The following is a 16,741-nucleotide window of genomic DNA, read 5'->3' as shown; positions in this document are numbered from 1 at the left end:
GAGCGAAAAAAAAGTGGGGATTTTTCTTTTGCCGGCAATCTGGAAACACTCTCTAGTTAATTAGGGTTGATTGGAAATGAACCGCACAAACAAAGGGCAGCCTATGCCCTGACTATTATGACCGTGCATGCGTGCGTACACGTGTATAGGGGTGTACTATAACCACCTTTAGATGCGCACGCTGGTAGAAGCTCCACTCTCCGGACTCTTCCCCTCACGCTCTCCCTTGTAGTGCCCCCCCCCCCCCCCCCCCCCCACCCAACACCCACACCTCCCCACCCACCCATCCACCCCCCAGATTAAGGGAATGCACCGCCAAAGAATGTGTGACGACCTCCACTGCCACGGAGCAAAACTTCCAGCCCCTGACGCCACAAAAGGCAAGAAGGTAATTAAGTTTGAAAGAATAGAAGCACTGCCACAAACAATGCGCCAGTGTCCATGGGGGAGGGGGGGTAGAGCGGGGGGGGGGGGGGGGGCACGCTAGTGTGTGTGTGTATGTGTGTGTGTGTGTTGGGGGGGGGGGGGCAGAAAAGCCATTAACATTCAGTGGCCGGGTGAGAGAGAGAGGAAGGAGGGCAAAGGGGAACTGAGGATGGCATTCTCTCTCTCAGTGCTTCTCCCTGTCTTTCTCTATCGCAGCACGACTTGTCTGTTCATTCTTTTTATTTGTCTCTCTTCTTTTTATATTCACTCAATCGCCCTCACATCTGGTTTGGATGGTTTTGAACCCCCCCTCACTCCACCACCCCCTTTTCTCCTAAATCACCCCCCACTCTACACTGCAACAGCTCTCCAATGCTCTTTTTTGCCCTTTTGCTATTTCTTGTAGTTGCTCCCCATGTGAGGGGTGCCCCCCTACAGACTACACACACACACCCTATTTTGTTTCTTTCTTTTTTTTTCTATTCCAACTCCAGCTCTTGATTATCTGCTTTGCAAGGCTAAGTTTGACACTTTGCATATGCTGGAGACTAAGAACAGAACTAGCAGACGTACAAGCACAAACAGTATCCCTCTCGCTTACCACCTGAGAGTGCTAAGAGCTAACTAGATTACCACCCTACACACACATGGACTCAGAACATACAAACACAAAACATACACAGGGAGCTTTCATCTTTTTTTGCCACATCTCCAGCAAAGCAGTTTAACTCAATTAGTAAAGAATGTAATTTTATTTACAGACTCCCAAGTAACTCGTAACACACACACAAACACACATGCACGCCTGCGCACACACGCACACAGACCCGCACCCACAGACTCACACAGTATAAGCAAACTGTCCCTCTCCCACGTGGTTGCAGCTAAGAAAGAAGTATTCATTGCTCATGCATGTGTGTCAGTCTGTGAGTGTGTGTGCGAGAGAGAGAGAGAGAGAGAGAGAGAGAGAGAGAGAGAGAGAGAGAGAGAGAGAGAGAGAGAGAGAGAGAGAGAGAGAGAGAGAGAGAGAGAGAGAGAGAGAGAGAGAGAGAGAGTGTGTGTGTGTGTGTGTGTGTGTGTGTGTGTGTGTGTGTGTGTGTGTGTGTGTGTGTGTGTGTGTGTGTGTGTGTGTGTGTGTGTGTGTGTGCATTCGGACAGTGGAAAGATCATGAGACACATTTACGTCAGATGAGTGAATCAGACAAACCACTGCTAATTTCAATGAGGGCTTCTTTTGAAGGAAAGAGGAGGGTGTGAGAAATAGAAGTTAAAAGTCAGAGAGAGGCAGACTAACAGTGACAACAATAGGTAAGAGAACAAGGGATGATTACACAAAAGCAAAACTGTGTCTGTGTGTGTGTGTGTGTGTGTGTGTGTGTGTGTGTGTGTGTGTGTGTGTGTGTGTGTGTGTGTGTGTGTGTGTGTGTGTGTGTGTTTGCACATCTACTGAAAATCTCTCCTTCTACACAATTGAGAGAAGCAAGTCACCAACTAATTGTGGTTTGGCGGCGTTATGTGTTTAGTAATCTGCCTCTCTTTGTCTCTGCATCTCACCAGAGACATGGATTAGTGCTAAAATGATGACTGCTTAATCCTTGATTTGCCTGTACTAAATAAATATTAATCTAGCCTGCTCATCATGCTCTTGTAAGGTACAACATACACAATATGAAAGGGCTTAGCTGTTACATAAATCACAGCCTTATCTTTTGGATGAGGCTAAAGCATGAGACCATACACACACACACACACACACACACACACACACACACACACACACACACACACACACACACACACACACACACACACACACACACACACACACACACACACACACACACCTCCTCTCTGCAATAACATAGCAAGTTGAAGGGGGCGGGTTTGCAGGGTGGGATTATTTGCCCAGTGAAATTAATAATCCTGCTAAATACAAAGCCTGAAAAAAAAAAAATCTGGTCTCTCAAATGCATGTTTTCTCTTGGGGTGTACGGATGCACACAATTATGTACCAGCCCAGGGAAAAAAACAACACATATCACTCATTTGTGTTGATTCAGACCCCTGTCTATCTCTCACTCTGCCTCTCAGCAGGTTTGTTTAGAAAAAATACTGCTGGGAACATGAAATATGAAAGCTACCATTGCTCCCTCTCACTCTCTCTCACACACACACACACACACTTAAATTGACAAGGCCCTGGTAGTGCAGCGCAGAAGAGGTTAAGCAAACACTGTCCACGTCAGTCAAGGATAGCACACACTCACAGACAGACACACAGAGCAGTCTCTGACGCAGGCATTTCACATCCACCTGGCAAATATAAACGGCTGGTTATACTGTATCAACTACCATGAGCCTCAAATTCTCTGCTTATTTTATGCTATGATAACTGAGACGCTTGTGAAACAACTTGTATTTGTAACTTATTTTAAGACTCAAAAGGAGCATGATATATTCTTAAAATACCTTCCTCCTCACAGGCACAGCAGCCTGAAATTAAAAACTGAAATCAGTTTTGCAAGAGCTCTGAGTCCTGCTGATATTTTGGAACCTATTATTAAGCATTACAAACTAATGTAGTAACTCCCGCTACTTGTTGCCAGAACCTCATTCCTTTTATAGTAAAGTGAAAATGTCACAAATGTTGCCCTATTTGGTGAAAGATGTCTATCAGGATAAAGTGCCATGTGAGCCACTCTACTGTTTGTGCTGAAAAAACATACTGGTGGTAGCATAGGCTGCTTATTAGTTAATAGATAATACTAAGACAGTGTGGCTGCTGGCTGTCTTAAATATTAAGTAGTACTTTATTATAGAGTGAACAGGTAGGGACACCTTGTCTCGCCACTGTGTTAAAGTCAGCTGATTTATGTTTGCCAAACCTATGCTTAGAGAAGAGAAGAGAAGAGAAGAGAAGAGAAGAGAAGAGAAGAGAAGAGAAGAGAAGAGAAGAGAAGAGAAGAGAAGAGAAGAGAAGAGAAGAGAAAAGAAGAGAAGAGAACATCTGCTTTTACAGTTAACAGTAAAGGACACAGAGACACCTTGCTAATTGTACAGACATATCTCTGACATGCGACCGAACCTTTCAGTTCTTTTCTAGGGGGAACAATAAAGTTTAAAGTTCAATCCCCCACTGTTTTCTAAAGACGGTACTCGGCGGGACCCTAGCCCTGTTATTATCTTCATAAACATAATCATAGGGCAGGTATCCTGACTGACGCCACAAGCTATGTGCCCCTCACTTAAACATCTCCCGAGTACTTCTCTGACACACCACAAAAAGACCATTAATGTCTTGAGCATTTCAACAGGGAAAAATGTGCGGGCCTTGCATAAGAAACAAGCAGATGAACACGCATTTAAACACACTTGTGCACAGAGATGGGAGCAGGCACGAGGGATTTGTGGAAAAACACAAATGCACACATACCTTTTGGCTTTCCAAGAGCTCGAATACTCGTGACAGGTCTAATTTCTGGACCCAGGGAATTACTAATTAACTTAAGCTTTTGGCTCTCTATTTAATTAGAGAGGTCTCCAAATGAACTTTAGACCAAAGCCATTTGCTTTTTAAACAAACCCCCTTTTTCTGACAGCTGTTGTGAGTTTGCCCTCTTCTCACAAAAACCACAAGGAAAGCACAGTTGTTATTTATGCCATCATAGGCTCTTTTTCTGGTTACCGTGGGAGGGAAGAAAGAGAATGGGGGGAGGAGAGAGAGAGAGAGAAAAAAATGAGCAATGGAGTTGAAAAGTGTACATTTTAATTGGATTTCACTACAAACAAACATCTGTCAGATGTAATTAGCGTGGTTTTAGATTAGCACCGCAATATTCCTTTATCAAATAAACACCATGTCACGCAAATCCAGGGCCAGCCCGCTGAGAGGGAACTGAGATGAAATGGACCCATTACCTTACTGTTCGCTGTAGGAAATAACCACTATTAGATATAAGTGACACAATAGCATATTGAAATCTAATATCTTACATAAAAAGACATCTCACTGTGTACTTACTGTTAAATTATCAACATGAAATCAAACTCTTGCTCTCCGTCTTTCTTTCTTTTTTTTTTGTTTCTCTGTTCGTATGTGAGTGTTGCATTGACCTTAATGTGACAACCAGGGGACCGTGGAGGTCAATGACAAGGCAACTGAAGACCAGAGTCAGCAATATCTCTCTCTTTTTTCTTTCTTTTTTTTTTTCGCTCTTGCTCAAACACACACATGTACACACAGATTATGCGTACTGCTAAGCAAAGCCACATTTAAACCGTCACGGTACACTTTTTTTTTTTTTTTTTTTAATTATACAGAGCAAATCTCTGTCATTACTTTAACAATGTAAAAAGAGTTACTCTGACAAGCCAAAGAGAACCCAGGACCATCCATCACCACATCATGACACTTGTTTGGGTATTGTGTTAAGGAAGGGGTACATTCTTCAGCCATACTTTGCTTTTTTAACAGTTCCTCCAAAGCCTTCCTATATCTGCTCATCTAAGCTGGGATGAAACACGGCAAAACTCCCCTCTTTATTTAGTCTAGGGGCAGAGAGCTGATACATCAGTGAAACCGCTGACAAAACCGGCCCCGTTAATACCTACAATTTCATATACAAGAACATTCCTACGCCTGCTCTGCTCTTCTTCTTTACTGTCACGGAGGGAAAAAAAGGAGTCTTATTTTTTTCCCCCTTTCTTTTTAAAAGCAAATAATTAAAGATTATTCCACAGCTGGTGCCAGGCCAGAAAAAAAAGAAAAAAAAGAGAGAATTGAGAGGGATAGTGTTGGCTGGAGTCTCCTCAGGGGAGTTGTGGGGGACACATGCTTGCTTGCCTGTGTTAGATCAGACTGAGACACACACACAATACATTGAAAAAGGAAAGACCCTCATTGCTTTTTGTAATACTGTTCATATATGCCTATAGTTATAAAAAGAGCCAGAACTGTGATTTTTAATGTGGCCATATTTTGGCACCTGACACCTGTTTAAGTAATATTCATATTTTACCAGAGGCATACATTACTATAACATTATCCTGCAAGTACACCTGTAGTGTAAATCACATTTTCCTGGACTAAAGAAAATTATAATTTCTTTTTAAATGTACAAATTCTCGTGTAACTAGGTCAGTTTTTATAATAATAATAATAAAAATAATAATAATGATAGAATAATTGAGAAGGTCCTCATGCAGCTAGAGCTAAATTCTTTGGTAAATTTGTCTCATGTCTCATTACACTGTTTGTTTAAGCCCACAAGTCATGCATTATTAATTAGCCACTTATTCCCTGACGAGCCCTGCCAATGGCCTTGATATCCACATGCAATTGCCTTCAGGGATACCGCATGCCAATCATGTTGTATGGGGAGCCACACATGCATGCGCAGAAATGCGCTGGCGCCGACACGTACAAATAATCCCCATGAGCTGCAGAGAAAGTGAAGGTGATTTGATGCAGATATCCTGCTGGGGAAAAGAAAAAGTATCATTGTTTAATCTAATTTTTGCTGCACTTTATCACCTTTTCTATCTTTTAAATTCTCACGGATATACAGTACCACCCTTTCTTTACTTCTCCTTTTTTTTTCTTAAGGTCTAATGTGCATATGTCATGTGACTGGGCTCTCTGCCTCTTCAATCCCCGCCTTTGTCTTTGGCCACTGAGGAAGAAAATGTATCATTTGTCATGAGACTTCTTGTGCTATTGTGGTGTATCTTTTCTCAAACCTGGAGAAACTTAGTCATTCATCAAGTTTTTCCCCCTCCTCTAAACTCAGCGCTTGTCTTCAACTTCTGTTTGGATGAGGTAGTTGCACATATTTTTTTGTTTATTTTCGTTTTGCCAGATTTTACAACTATGAAAATACTTCTGAGAGCAATCGATAAAATGTGTCATATAACCTTTTGTATTGTGCATTATTTTCTTGATAAGTACAACGGGGAGAAACCTTTCTGATACAAACGCCTGCCGAATGCTTTGTTGAGAATATATGATGGGGACTTTTAGGCACTCAAATGGACCTGAAGGGCTGAGCAATTGTCCTTCACAGTGACTGCATCAAGGAGCGTAGAGGACAAGCAATGTCACAGTCTGAAAGGTAGCTGCAAGCTTCAAGTTTACGCCGATGTACTGAAACAAAATGAGTGTTAATCAAAATGTACAGCAAGAACGGAAAGGTTGCTCTTTGCATTCTAATTGCCAGTTCACCGTTTGTGATTAACTCCCTTCCCTACCTGACACACCAGGCCTGTCAACAGAAAAAAAAACCCAAAAACAGAAAGAGGTGCAAATGAAACAAACAGGGAACATGAGACAGAAACCCCAACAGAGCGACAAAGAGAAAGAAAATCACTGAGATGATATGAGATAAAGAGACAGAGACAGGCCTCATTTTTTCACCAGTCCATTTTGTTTGACCTAAACCTGAGAATCTCAGCCACCCCCAGGGCCCACAGGACCTCAGATCAAACAGACAGAGTCCTCGAACACACGGCCCCGATTGTTCTTTCCCCACCCTATGAAATCCCCCCACTTCCACTTTGAAATGAAAAGAATAAACATATTATTCTAAATGAAATACCCAGACCCATGTTTTTCCATGGCTAATATCCTGTACGAGATGGCTGATGCAAAATAGGCAGGAGAGCCTGAGAACGGGATGGAGCGCAGAGGGAAGAGAAAAATCCCCCTCTTTCTATTTTCCCTTAAGAGACTGATGAGGGCCTGGCGAGATGAGAGGGAGAGAGAGAGAGAGAGAGAGGGACAGACACAGAGACGTGAGAGAGAGAGAGATCTATGAGCGAGAAAGAGAGAGAGAGAGAGAGAGAGGGAGAGAGGGTAACGCAATCCTTACTGGCTCAGGACCAACAGCAACAAAAACATTTAGATAACCGCGCTCAATAATGAACGATTTCAATGAGGACAAAAATTACATTTCCTACAGATAACATGCCCCCTTCCCATAACAGAGCCAAAAGAGCCTCGGAACCACGTCATGCTCAACAGTGGTGCACTGGAGTATTATGTTAGGGGAAGGTTGTAGTAACTATATTAGTATCCTTTTACCCCGCCAGAGACAGTACTTTACTGGTTGTGAGAAGATAGAGTTAGCAGAGCAGAGAGAGACCGGGGAGAAATATAGACCCTGTATGACAACTCGACTAGCTTCACTGGAAAAGCAACAAATCACTCTTCAACTGACTCGGCCTGAGATATAACACTACCGGCGGCGTGGCTCAAACGATTACCGATCTGCAATACACACTACGAGGGCCACTCAAAATAACAGTCCACGTACACATAACCGAGGATCGCTGCGCCGCACTTGATCCTCACAGGTGGTGCGGGTCACGGAGAGAACGCTATCCCCACCTTTCCCATCCGCTAAGCGCTCACTTCCTTTCATGCCAAAGTCTGTCAAGTTGCTTGAGAGGGGAAGAGGCAAGAAAAGAGGAGATATAGCGTGGAAAGGAGGCAGAGAAAGAGAGAGGGAGTCTTTGTCCTCCTCCACTCAGCTCCAGCACATTTCCTCCTCGGGTCTGGCCGGCATTAGCATATGAAAGGCGAGGGAAGGCGTGCAAAAGGTCAAAGAAAGAGGATCCTGTCCAATGAGAGACAACAAAAACAGGCCACACCGGCCTTTGTGGCGTTCATGTTCTCCACCACTCTACCTCCCACCCCTCCCTCGACCTCAGGATCATTTCCATACGCCAGATGCAATAGCAATGATGACGGTTGATCATAAATTACTCACAAAGTCGAGTCGGGTCATATGGAAGTCACGGTGGCAATTTTAAGCTGCGTCACCACCCTTGTTACCCCCCCTCCTCACCAGAACTCACACACAAACACACATGGCATTCACATAAAACACACCTGCCTCGCAATTCCACAGTTCCTTCTACCCAGACAATATCCAACCAAATCCTCAGCAAACATCTCAATAAAGGAAAATGTAAGAACAGTGTAGTTTGATTTGATCCATGAAAGCCGCTCCCTTCCTTCCATGTAAATGCTACCTGAGCCACATCCATCCACTACATAATTGCACACTCCAGTGCTTTAGGGGTGCAGTTTAGTGTATACATGGAGGCTTAGGAAGCCTGGAGTTTACCAGTCTCCACAGTTACTGTATTATCATACATATTGCCTCACATGACAGCTTCCATCTGCTGGCATCCGAACAAACAGTCGAAAACACCAGCCTGGTGTTTCCGGGGTCCTCTCCAGCGAGCACAGTCCTCTACCGACAACAGTGGCCGGAGACAGAGGGACTGGAGTAGAGGGAGAGAGGGAGGGAGGGAGAGAGAGAGAGAGAAGAGGGGTAGAGCATTTCATCTCTCTTTCATCTCTGTCACCCAGTCAAGCGTTCAATGCCCCATTCAGCGCCTGCCCAGCATTATGCAAAATAATGCTAATCCCCTTTCCCGTGCTTTCACACTTGTATAAACCGCCGTTCCTGCCTCTGAAAAGCAATTATATCAGTTTACGTTCCTGTCAAAAAACAGGATTAGCATGCAAGTACTAGTAGCACCAACTAGGCCCAATCTCTATCCACCTTTGGCTAGCGGGAAGCACAGAACATTAAATGTTTGTCCACCCTCCCCTCCAAAAAAAGAAAAGTCCTGCTGCTCGGTTGGGGGTAGCTATAAAGATGTGTTGTAATTAGATATTTGGATGGAATGAAAAGACGGGCTGAAAGTTTCAAAGGCAGAACTCCTTGTCCCTGTTATTTAGGCTTGATCTTTTCTTTACCAGAATCTCCGTCTTGTACAATAATCAAAAACAAATTCAGCTATGTCGCTACACAGTCTCACGGTCGCAGTCTCGTTTCACAGACAGCAGTGTGTTACACATGTGACACACGCAGACTGACACACACACACACACACACACACACACGACACACAACTGAACTGTTGTAGTCCCCTCCGACACAATGCCGCCACATGCGCACAATCTTGCCAATGCACGAGTGCACATGCAAACACACAGCAGACAAGGAAAGATGGCAGAGTATTTTTTTTGAATATGCAAATGCTCGTACAAGCGGAACGTGTGTAAATAGGAGTCATTGTGAGCTGGTTTAATCTGGACAGTCAAGCCTCTCTCACTCTAACCCCTCTCATGTTTTGGGGGTGTGGGGGGTGGCATGACCATCCTGACTGACAACAGATCAGGGGGGACATTAGTCAGCAAAATTAGCCACGTCGTCATGGCGACTAATGAAATTTGGCAAAGCGGCCAGGCAAAGATTTAAATGAGCTAGCTGGTTATGTGCTAGCACGGGGGGCTGGCTGGCTGGCTGCTGGCTGGTTGCCTTACACACACCCATTATTCTTTTTTCTGCCGTGGTGGTACAATGGAGTCACTTGTATCCTGGCCGATACCCACCGGCGGTACAAGCTCTCCGCCTGACAATTTGCATATGTTAATATAATTAAGTGCTAATTACACTAAAACTCGCATATTCACAAGCACCCTCCCCGGGAGCTACGGAGTAGCTTGATCTCGTTCCAAGTCTTTAACCCTCCTCCGCCTTTCGCACAGTGTGTGTGATAGAGAGAAAGTGTGTGTGCGCGTGTGTGTGTGTGTTAGCGGTGGTGCCCCAGGGCTGACACAGGAAGCCCCCCCCCCCAACCCCTCTTTGAGACAGAATGCCGAGCTGCTGCAGACTTCTTAGCTTCTCCCCCTACAGGCCTCCCTGAGAAAGGAGACCCCGACACTACTACTGCAGACCTTCACCCTTCACACACACGCTACAACACCAAGAGAATATCACACCTCGATAACCCTAAAATATTCAGATGTGAGATGGCTCTTTGCATCAAAAACAACGTTCTTCAAACAGTTGCATAATACATGTTGCATAAAAAGCCATCCATGAAAAATGTTAAGGAGAAGTGTAAAAGAGAGAGAGCCTGAAAATGATAACTTGGCCCGTCAGAGTAGGACACGACTGGAGCTAAATATATGTCTTTAGATGCTTCAGCATGGAAACCTTAAAAAAATAAAGAATGTATTTATACTTGGTAAATTCAGCCATTCTTCAACCATGTGAGGAAAATACAGGATACGTTCAATAGTGAGGCTACTCGAGGCTGATGACCAGAAATGATAGCAGTTATGTGAGCCATAGATAAGAGACAAAAAATCTACATGATTCCCCCCAGTGGATGGATGTGAGAGTGTGTGTAGGCCTGCCGTTTTGATAATGGAGGACAGGCGGTTGTGCTTTTCACATCGTAATGGCCGTGAATCAGGGAGGAAGCCAAGCGGTCGTGCTACAATTAGAGCTCTTTTGTGCCTCTTCCTCTGTCTCTTTCTCCCTCTCTTTTCTTGTTTTCACTCGCTGACACTCTCCCTATCAAGGGTATGTTAAAATAGTCTACTCTCCTGTGCTGCAAAGGCTGAATGAGGGGGAAAATTTGGGGGCTGAGTGTGGGAGGAAATTCACACTGTGCTGCTGCTGCTGCTGCTGCTGCTGGACATGCACGTATACGCGCATGCACGCACGCACCAGATGGTACAGGAAGGAGGATTAAATAAACACACGCGCACAGACACACACCTATTGGCAGACAGACGCCTCAGTGTGCACCGTCCCTTAATGAATGTCTATGGGGAGTCAAACGGTCCAAGCTCATTTAGTTGACTCTCAATGAGATGCAGCATTATGACTATGGTAATACGCTCCTCCTTTCCCCAATAATCATACACAGGTCATTGTGTCAGAGTGATTCATTTCTATCACACACATACGCCAGATGTTATTACGCAGGAGAGTAAATCTCTGCAATGGATGTTGATGGCCATGTATGCAAAAAAGGCAAGAAGTGGAGGAGAAAGAGAAGAAGAAAAAATATATTGTTATAGCAGCCTGCCGCGTAGTAAGCCATACTGTTCGCTCAACCATGACGGCTGGTAATGCAGGTTTGGATGTAGCACTGTGTGTATGCGTGTGTGTGCGCGTGTGTGTGTGTGTGTCTTTAGAGGGGGGGCTCCCCTTTAATACCGGCTACTCGGATTACCACAGCGTCTTAAGTATTCAACCGGACTCATATTTTCCCTTTCTGCCTTTTTAGCCAAATTGGGTGTCTTTACACTGTAAAGCAGCGATATAGCCCTCCTTACTAAGGGCCTATGGGGATCCACGAAGAAGAACATTAAAATGCAGCGATAGCCTTGTTGCAAAGCTCCTCTCTTTTTCTTTCTCTCTCTCTCTCTCTCTTTCTGCAGCAAAGGCTTCTAAATCATCCAGCCTCCTCTATTAGACGGGAGACTTATTGAGGTAGAAACCATAAAAAATGAAGAAGGGAAATTTAATCCCTGAAATATTGATTTGCACATTAATATCAGATAGGCAGAGGGCAATCTAGCCGGGTGGAAATGACACATTGTCGACCCCTAGGAGAGGCCCGAGCCAATCTTCTAGCTGCATGTGTCTTGGGCCCAGGAGTTATAGGACAGACTCAGCCCCTGTCTCCCTCTCTCTCCCATCCTCTCCTCCTCCTAGTACCCTCTCATCCCTCTCACCCCCCACCCCACCACCACCACCACCATCCGCACCCCTTAATGAAGGCTGCAATGCTGAAAATGCATTAGCTTTTAATAATCAAGAAGCATTTTCAAGCCAACAGCTATTGTCCTCCCAGGGCTGTCTGCCCATCTCTCACACTATATGTTTTTTTTATCCCTCCCCTCCACAGCTACGGGTAAAATGAACATTGCAAGCTGCTTAACTAACATGCAGAGAGATACACACCCAGCCTTTGATAGTGCTAAGACTTCCCGCAAAGAAAAACAAAAACAAGGGGCCTGGGCTTCTGCAAACATAAACCTCAAAAATTCCCTAATTTGCAAGACAAGAAAAATAACAGAGATTCTATTACTATAGAGTGAGACAATACCATCATTAACTGATGAAATTCACTGCAATTAGACGGATCATCTTGTCTCATAATTTCACTTTTTAGATTTTTCCCCCTATTAGGCCTAAGCTGTATTTTTATAATGAAATGTAGGATTTTATGCAGATGCAATTAAATCGTCACACTAGACAGAAGATCCATCCTGCCCCAAAAAAACCCCAAGATTTCATAGTTTATCAATCTATAAAATTGATCTGATTAAAATGACTATATTTAATTGATAGGAAACGTGAGTGCCTTTCTTTAATTTTGTTTCTGAATTTAAATATCAGCCTAAAATAGGCTAATTATTATTATCATTATAATGATAATAATAATAATGTTGAAAATAATTCATTCTGATTATTAAAGCTGTAATGACAATCCTCATTTGCCATTAATGATTAAACAAAGAAATTCCGTATATTGATTTTAAAAGTGTGCTTATACTTTGAACGCAGTCAATAATCAAAACAATTTTTAAAAGTATTATACAATTGGAGAAAAAAAATTAAAGTCTCCATTTGCGGGGATAAATGCGTGCTGAAATCCATATGAAAAAGCCTGAAAAGCCGGGCATAAATAGAGACAGTCCTGTAAAAAGCTCGTCTTTCCTATACTGGCGCACCGTTCATTTGGAGCGTATAGGCTACAGTCTCTCCACGCACACACACTCCGTTACATACCCGGGTTGGAGACTGACTGGCCCCTTGGCCCTGATGTTTTGTTTTTTTTCCTCCCGTGCAATCGATGTCCCCCCTGTCACTGTCGCGTCCCAATCCGAGCCAAGTCTATCTACCTACCTCCAAAAAAACAAAACAGCCATGAGGGCGCACAAATACCTGAGAGCCCCTACCTCTGCTCTCTACCTCTTCTAAATTTATACAGAACAAGACTAAAAGACGACTTAAACAAGGTCTTGTAAACTGCATCTCCGGGAATTAAGAGAATGACAATTTCTATTAGGAGAGAAATTAGAAACCTACGGACGCGGATGGGAATCGAGGGTGGAAATGGAATTTATAGGCAAAGGATGGGAGGCGGATTTTTTTTTCTTTCAAAAGTGTTAATCTCAATGAATATCATAAGAGTATGAGTCTTTGATACATTCTTATCTTTCAAACACCGGTGCTACAGAAAAACAGGGGACCCGAGAGTTGGCTGGCTGTAAAGGGACTCGCCGTGCTATCAGCAGCCCAACGATCGGTCTCCCTCCTGGGCACCGCAGCCACCCACGCCTCGATAAAGTGGGACTACTTTTTAAGCGCTGCAGGTAAAGATGTATGCACCGTGATCAGCAAATGCACCTGGCTTTTCTAATGAACCTTTCATAAAAAGGTGTTATTTCGGCTATTTGAAACATAAACACTTGGTCAACCAAAAGGGGATCGTGTCGGGAGACAGATCGTGTCACTTCGGCCGTGAATGCCTGGAAGGTGCACGAAACCCGATGTGTTCAAAAACTAGGTCTGAGCGCTGCCGTGCATCCAAAATATGCATTCAAATGCAATATCAGATGGTTGGTGAGTGAAATCATCTGTCGGGAAGTAGGGGGAAAACATCAAGTCGGACCCCTCGTAAAGAAACAAGCTCAAAGCGGACATGTCCGAGGGATCGGACTCCTGGAAAGGCAACACCATATCCGCACAGCAAAGCCACAAAAGGGGGAAACGCTTGTCTCGTATCGTGAAACCTAACGTGGAGTATTCAGTGGATCTATCCACCACACAGTCTCAATAACACCCGTATAAACTTTGAAAAAGGCAGGTCTGGACGTGATATCCTACTGTAATACAACGGACACATGCGTAAGAACGCCTCCGACCCTGTCAGTCGCTTGTTTTATTGTAGCCAAAGCGCCGGAGTTGTACTAACATCACGATATCCGCCTTTATTCTGGACTAAAAACACCCAGCACCTGTTATCCAAACAGCCCCGATGTCAAAGATCCACCAGCGAGATAGATAATCGATACCCGACCCCTAAATTTAACACACACACCCCAAACTACTCAATAAAAGTTAAAGGGAGAGGTGGAAAAGGAAAAAACTTACTTTCTTCCCCCTCCAAAGCCGTCACCTCCGCTTCTCTCTTTGCTCTTGGGTTTATAAAACAGTCACATCCAGCGGCTGGCGAAATTGGACAATCAAAACGTGGAAAAACAGGGAAAATTACAATAATCCTCCAACTTTATATTGGGAAAAGGGGGTAAAATCACAAATGTCAAGCGTTTTGAGAGCTATCCCTTATTTTGGTTCCGGTGGCGGTGAAACGACGTGTCGACGGGCTGCCTCGCAGTTTCTCTTGTGGACGGGGGTCGGGAAACGGAGGAAAGGAAATGAAAATCCGATATGTCTTTATTCTGCTAATTATTATCGTTTTAGCCCTGTTTAAAAAAATGGCTGATTAAGTTGAGTGCGCATGTCTTTGTGTGTCTATTTCCCGATATGCACTCTGGGAATGGGTAGAGAGACAGAGAGAGAGAGAGAGAGCGAATGAGAGAGAGGGAGAGAGAGAGAGAGAGAGAGAGAGAGAGAGAGAGAGGGAGGGAGGGAGCAAAAGAGACGGAGAGGGAGGGAGAGAGAGGAGAGAAGTGTAATTAGTGAGTTGATCAACAGTCTCCACATTGCAAATGACGGGCACACGGAGCCCTGGCGGCCGCATAGGTCTATGCTCGCAGAAAAATCCTTTTGTATGGTTTTTCTCTGAGGGCCAAATCACATGTAGAACAATGGACAACCGCTTCCTGCACACCAAACAGGCTGGACTAAGAAGTACTTAGAAGTACTTAGAAGTCATTTTTGTCTATGAAAACAAGTTTTGCAAATGAATATCCCTATGCTGAAGCGCAGAATGCTGCAACACATCTGACTGAACAAATATAAAATAACTATTTTGTTTTGCCTGTGACACTTATGCGTGTATTATTGTGGTTTGATTTTATTGATTACGACACTACAGGTGAATTACTCATTTTATGATGCGCAGAAAGAAGAGTCTGTGCGGATTCCGAGAAATGTAGGAATAGGGGAAAAAAATACTTTTTACGAGGTTTGGAACAATTTGCGAAAATGAATGAAACATTTGATCTTTCTGGATAACGCTTTTTATCAATAATGTGCACGAGGAATCAGAAGAAGAAGGGGAAAAAACACCTGAGAGAGAGTCGAACCACCAAATCCGTCTTGTGCCGCGCATAAAGACGGGCCTGCACAAAGAGCAGATTTTATATGTAACATAATTTCAGTACAAAGGGACAAAACGCATTCACACACATGTGAGTAATTTACGCTTCACATGGATGTGCAGTTTTGTCTTTTTTTTATATCGTGGCCTATAATAATACAATGTTTTTTCTGGAAGTGAGGAGATTGTATCTGCTGTTGAATATATGGTACTTATAAACATCCAAGCTTAAAAATCAAAGCCACAATGCATCACAGTAATCCAGCACATGTTGGAAAGTCATCACTGCCCTTTCGGGACCGCTGAGGCCCCGTGTGGGTTCAATAGAGCCAAACTGCAAAATCCAATACAGGGTCACACAACCCCCTCTCTATTCAAAGCTCCATTCACTGGCGTTTACATTTAGTGTCCTTACAAAGTGCATCGGTCTGTTGGCCCTATATCCTTTCAATGCAAACCGTTTACTGTGTGTTTTCCCCCCGCTTTCTTAATAGTGGCTTTTGGGCAAGAGGAAGACTTTACACAGTCTCAATCGGGGAGAAAATCAAGAGATCTTGTTCGCCTTCATGGAAAAAAATCGAAGCTGGGGGTGAATTGAACTGCATGAGCCGGGGCTTGGGATGTGATGATAAGGCTGCTGCTGGCAAGTGAACTACTAGGTCTACTTTGCAGCCACATTGACTGGACTGCACCCATACCAACTGGATCTTTAAGAAGCCAAGAGATCCGAGCCCGACCCGACCCGAGGCTGTTTATTCTGGGTTTAGAGAGGTCTCTGACAAAGGGGGTGGGTGGGTCGAGGTGAGGAACAGAGGCGTCACTTTTCACCCGGATCCAAGGCTCCTGCTGCTGCCGCTACTGCTGCAGCTGCCCCCCTGTCCTCCAGGGGGGTTTTCTAGCCTGTCAGCCTTGGGAGGCGTCGCTCACAGACGGCTTGGAGAGTCGAGTCTACCCGCTGCTGCAGGATGCGCAAAAAGTCCACCACGGCCGTGCGTCGAGCTTCCCAAAGGAGTGGACCTATTCCTCTTTTAAGACTTTATACACCTAAACGGAGGACTATTGTAGCCATAAATCGTCATTTTTTTTCTTTTCTTTTTAAACGAGCATCATTATTTCGGTGAAAGGATGTATTTCTTTTACACTTTCTAGTCATTAAATTTGTGCGTGTTGTTGACATTTTCAGCCAAGTTGCGTTTGTCATTTTATT

General features: G+C 44.1%; 1 protein-coding gene across 2 annotated transcripts in view; it reads right to left on the bottom strand.

Moving 5' to 3' along the window:
- The window catches only part of zfhx4 (zinc finger homeobox 4), an 84,677-nt gene extending 69,613 nt beyond the window's left edge, over window positions 1–15,064 (bottom strand). Inside the window, exon 1 of one of the 2 annotated variants that reach the window (XM_062441931.1) lies at window positions 14,403–15,064. The gene's annotated coding sequence lies outside the window, so the exon portion shown is untranslated. Of the gene's footprint in view, window positions 1–3,859; window positions 3,908–14,402 lie in introns of those variants that run through there. The other variant, XM_062441932.1, reaches the window with a different exon arrangement.
- Window positions 15,065–16,741: the final 1,677 nt, after the last annotated feature.

Source organism: Scomber scombrus, chromosome 20 (assembly GCF_963691925.1).
Source record: "Scomber scombrus chromosome 20, fScoSco1.1, whole genome shotgun sequence".
NCBI lineage: Eukaryota > Metazoa > Chordata > Actinopteri > Scombriformes > Scombridae > Scomber > Scomber scombrus.
The sequence above is the reverse complement of the archived record's forward strand: the minus strand, read 5'-3'. Positions and strand labels throughout refer to the sequence as shown.